At 50.9% G+C, this 4,811-nt stretch overlaps 1 non-coding gene across 1 annotated transcript; it reads right to left on the reverse strand.

The window, feature by feature from the left end:
• Nucleotides 1-3,520: 3,520 nt before the first annotated feature.
• trnan-guu (transfer RNA asparagine (anticodon GUU)) lies at nucleotides 3,521-3,594 on the reverse strand. The gene has a single exon. It is a non-coding gene; the product is annotated as a tRNA-Asn (tRNA).
• Nucleotides 3,595-4,811: the final 1,217 nt, after the last annotated feature.

Genomic DNA, 4,811 nt, shown 5'->3' on the forward strand with positions numbered 1-4,811 from the left:
GTGGAGCGAACAAGGGAGTCACGGAGAGAGTGGTCTCCCCGGAAAGCAGACAGGGGTGGGGTTGGAAAAATGTCTTGGGTGGTGGTGTCGGATTGTAAATGGCGAAAGTGTCGGAGGATCCGGTGGTTGGTAGGGTGGTGTGTGAGAACGAGGGGGATCCTCTTAGGGCGGTTGTGGCGGGGGCGGGGTGTGAGGGATGTGTTGCGGGAAATACGGGAGACGCGGTCAAGGGCATTCTCGATCACTGTGGGGGGAAAGTTGCGGTCCTTAAAGAACTTGGATATCTGGGATGTGCGGGAGTGGAATGTCTTATCGTGGGAGCAGATGCGGCGGAGGCGGAGGAATTGGGAATAGGGGATGGAATTTTTGCAGGATGCTGGGTGGAAGGAGGTGTATTCTAGATAGCTGTGGGAGTCGGTAGGCTTGAAATGGACATCAGTTACAAGCTGGTTGCCTGAGATGGAGACTGAGAGGTCCAAGAAGATGAGGGATGTGCTGGAGATGGCCCAGGTAAACTGAAGGTTGGGGTGGAAGGTGTTGGTGAAGTGGATGAACTGTTCGAGCTCCTCTGGGGAGCAAGAGGCGGCGCCGATACAGTCATCAATGTACCGGAGGAAGAGGTGGGGTTTGGGGCCTGTGTAGGTGCGGAAGAGGGACTGTTCCACGTAACCTACAAAGAGGTCGGCATAGCTGGGGCCCATGCGGGTGCCCATGGCCACCCACTTTGTCTGTAGGAAGTGGGAGGAGTCAAAAGAGAAGTTGTTGAGGGTGAGGACGAGTTCAGCGAGGCGGATGAGAGTGTCGGTGGAGGGGGACTGGTCGGATCTGCGGGACAGGAAGAAGCGGAGGGCCTTGAGGCCATCTGCATGCGGAATGCAGGTGTATAGGGACTGGACGTCCATGGTGAATATGAGGTGTTGGGGGCCAGGGAATTGGAAGTCCTGGAGGAGGTGGAGTGGAGGGCGTGAGTGGTGTCACGGACTTAGGTGGGGAGTTCCTGGACGAAAGGGGAGAAAATGGAGTCCAGATAGGTGGAGATGAGTTCGGTGGGGCAGGAGCAGTCTGAGACGATGGGTCGACCAGGGCAGGCAGGTTTGTGGATTTTGGGAAGGAGACAGAAACGGGCCGTGCGGGGTTGGGGAACAATGAGGTTGGAGGCTGTGGGTGGGAGGTCCCCTGAGGTGATGAGGTCGTGAATGGTGTTGGAGATGATGGTTTTGTGCTCGGGTGTGGGGTCATGATCGAGGGGGCGGTAGGAGGTGGTCTCGGAGAGTTGGCGTCTGGCCTCGGCGATGTAGAGGTCAGTGCGCCATACTACCACTGCGCCACCCTTGTCTGCGGGTTTGATGGTGAGGTTGGGGTTGGAGCAGAGGAAGCGGAGGGCTGCCCGTTCTGCGGGGGAGAGGTTGGAGTGGGTGAGAGGGGTGGAGAGGTTGAGGCGGTTAATGTCTCGACGGCAGTTGGAGATGAAGAGGTCGAGGGAGGGTAGGAGGCCTGGGGGTGGTGTCCAGGAGGAGGACTTGTGTTGGAAGCGGGTGAAGGGGTCAGTGGAAGGAGGGTTAGGTTCCCGGTTGAAGAAGTAGGCATGGAGGCGAAGATGGCGGAAAAACTGCTCTATGTCCAACCGTGACTGGTATTCGTTGATGTGTGGTTGTAGGGGGACAACGGTGAGCCCCTTACCAAGGACTGACCGTTCATCCTCAGTCAGTGGGAAGTCTGGGGGGATTGTGAAGATGCGGCAGGGCTCAGTGTGGCTGTCTCCTCTGGGGTTGCTGGCTGTGGAGGTTGTGGGCGGAGCGATGAGGTCGTCGGCCGTGGGCGGGGTTCCGTCGGCCGTGGGCGGGGTTCCATCGGCTGTGGGCGGGGTTCCGTCGGCGTCGGCCGTGGGCGGGGTTCCGCCGGCGTCGGCCGTGGGCGGGGTTCCGTCGGCGTTGGCCGTGGGCGGGGTTCCGTCTGCGGTTGGAGGATTGGGGTGGGCGGCAGCAGCTGCGGTGAGGGTGGTGTGTGAGGTGTTATACCTGGAAGTGAAGGTGGTGACTGCAGTTGAGGTTCCGGAAGCGGATGTGACGTCATCGGTTGGGGCCTCCGGCCGTGTCTTCATGGTCAATGGCGGCGGGTGCATGGTGGGGGAGGGACAGGGACAGAGTCAGGATTTGGGAGGCGCAGGAATCCTCTTGTACATCGTTTATTTTTCAAAGACGGAGTTAGTTATGGTTCTTAGGTCTCATGGGACAAAAGGATATGGAATGAGAAGTAAAACAGGGAACTGAGTTGGATGATGCCTATGATCATATTAAATAGTGGACCAGGCTGGAAGGACCGACTGGCCTCTTCCTGCTACTGTGTTTCTGTGTCTGCCACATACATCACGTGACCTTGCACAGAGCCTGTTGAAACAACACTGGAAACAAGTTATCAGTGACAAAACAACCATCAACAATAATCTGTTGTTTCTTGCTGAAAATTTGTATCTGTTTAGATATTCACTCTTCTTTGAGAGATGTATGTAAATTGCTGCGTATTCTTGAACATAGAAACGGTGATTATAGTTGGTGTACGGTGAGTCATGTCACAGAATGAAAAGCTCCATGACTGCGGGGGTGTAAAATTGCCCATGAGGATTTGTTTTCCAGATTTGAGAACAGTGCACAATGTTGTTAAATGGAGCCCTATTGAGACCACCTCTCTTCGGAACAGATGTGAATGAGACGCACATTTTGGTGCAGACAATTTCAAAATCCTAAATAAGAAAAAAAAGTCAGAGATCACAGAAAACCTACTGTATACACAGTGACCGTTCGGCCCATTAAGGCATGGAATGTCCCCAGCATGATCTGCGGAACCAGCAGGCTGCTCTGCTGCTTCATGTTCCAGGCAAGATGCATTGTTCACTCTTTTCACTGAAAGCGAATGAAGATCGTTACCCTATTGCTGCTGTGAAATCAAATCCTCCATTAATTCTTACCACAGTTATTTGCTGTGATGGTGAAAAGGAGGATAATTGCGATGTGAAATTTTGTTAAATTTCTCTCATTTCCTTCATTTCTGTCCTGGAGAAGGGAACTGATGAGCCGCTATCTCAATCCGCTGCAATCGTTGCCGGGCAGGCACACCCACACTGTTGATCAGAAGGGAAACCCAGCCCCTTTGAGATTGTGATTGTTAATCATCACTTTTCATGGGTCATTCTCATCCTTTCTTTCATTTTCCTTATGAGAGCATTTTCCGGAAAGTGGCGTTGGACTAAACTCCCAGTATAGTGGAAGCGCAGTTTGGGATTGCCCCGCTTCCACTTGTGCAAGTAGTTCATGACACAAACAAGCCGAGCTGTCTCACAGACAGCATTTATGCTTTGGTGTGTCTGCAACTGCGTTCGCCTTGTCATTTTAGCCTCGGCTGCACGTTAAGACCTGTCTATGTTGGGTTTCGCTCGATTCATGATGAGCAAATATGGTTATCTTCTGGCAGCCAAAAAGCACCCTGGAGAATGGGTCATTGGGTTAAGAGTTGAAAAGCACTGCGTCCCTGGGTGGGCTCGAACCACCAACCTTTCAGATAACAGCCGAACGCGCTAATCAATTGCGCCACAGAGACTGGCTCTACTGGCATTTGCCAACAAACAATTAAATTGGGAATGAGCAAGTGTCGCTTCGTCGAGATGGACAGCTTGAAAAGAGACACTTCGGTGCACCTCTTCCATGCTGGCCAGATATTTGAAATTAATTTAACCCCATTTGCCAGCATTTGGCCCTTATTCATGTACATTTCATCCACGGTCTCCCTTTATGAGCTCCATTTTTAACATTAGTAAGCAACTCTTGGAAAAGTGTCAAGTGCAGATTTCCTTTCATCAAACGATGTTGACTCAGTTTGACTGCGGTCATCTTTGGTGAATGTTCCGCTATTTCTTCCTTTACATTGTTCCCTAGCATTTTCCAAATGACAGATAAGCAATTGGTACAGATGTTAGCCATTTGGCCAATCAGGTCAGCTATACATTTTAATGAGGTCCAAGCTGATCTGGTAATCCTCAACACCACTGTTCTGCCTTATCCACGTGGCCCTTGACTCCTGAAATGAATAAATGTCTGTCTGTCTCAGCCTTGAATATACCGAGCCAGGACAGCCTCTGTTTTCAAGAATTCCACAGATTTGCTTCTCCCTGAGTGTGAAAACACCCACCTTATCTTTGATTTAAATGGGCAACTCGTTTCCCTGAGATAACACACTCGGGTATAAATCAGAACACAACAAGCCTCCAAAGTTCGGTGTGAACTCACTGGCGTCCCCAGCCCCAGTTGTAAGTATTTGAAACATTTTGTTTCTCGGCCTCTCATTGAACCAACTACCCTGATTTGCACGTTAGATTTCCCAAAGATGAATCTGTTCCAAACGTACTTCGTTGGCTGCGATTTAGGTGGTGGTGAAAGGCGTGATTAAAATACAAGGACATAATTTTTTCTCGACCCATTGCCCTGGCAGTCAATCTCTCTGCTCATGGAAATGGATCCGTTCCATCCACTCTATCGTTCATCAATGTGTTTAGTTCAGTTCAATCCCACAACAGCCGACTCTGTTCTGATCAAGTACAGGGTGACAGGAAATATTAGGGTCGTGGTGCAGACATCACAAATCGAGCACTCACCTTTCCTGTTAGAACCATTTCATGAGAAATATTAACAGATGGTCAGTGGCCTGTAGTTGTAGCTAAGTGGTTAAGGCAATGGCTTAGAAATCCCTTGGGGTTTCCCCATGTAGGGTCAAATCCTGCCAGCTATATTTCTGTCAAAACAAGTGCATGTTTTCTCAGC

This window comes from Stegostoma tigrinum, unplaced genomic scaffold (assembly GCF_030684315.1).
Source record: "Stegostoma tigrinum isolate sSteTig4 unplaced genomic scaffold, sSteTig4.hap1 scaffold_49, whole genome shotgun sequence".
NCBI lineage: Eukaryota > Metazoa > Chordata > Chondrichthyes > Orectolobiformes > Stegostomatidae > Stegostoma > Stegostoma tigrinum.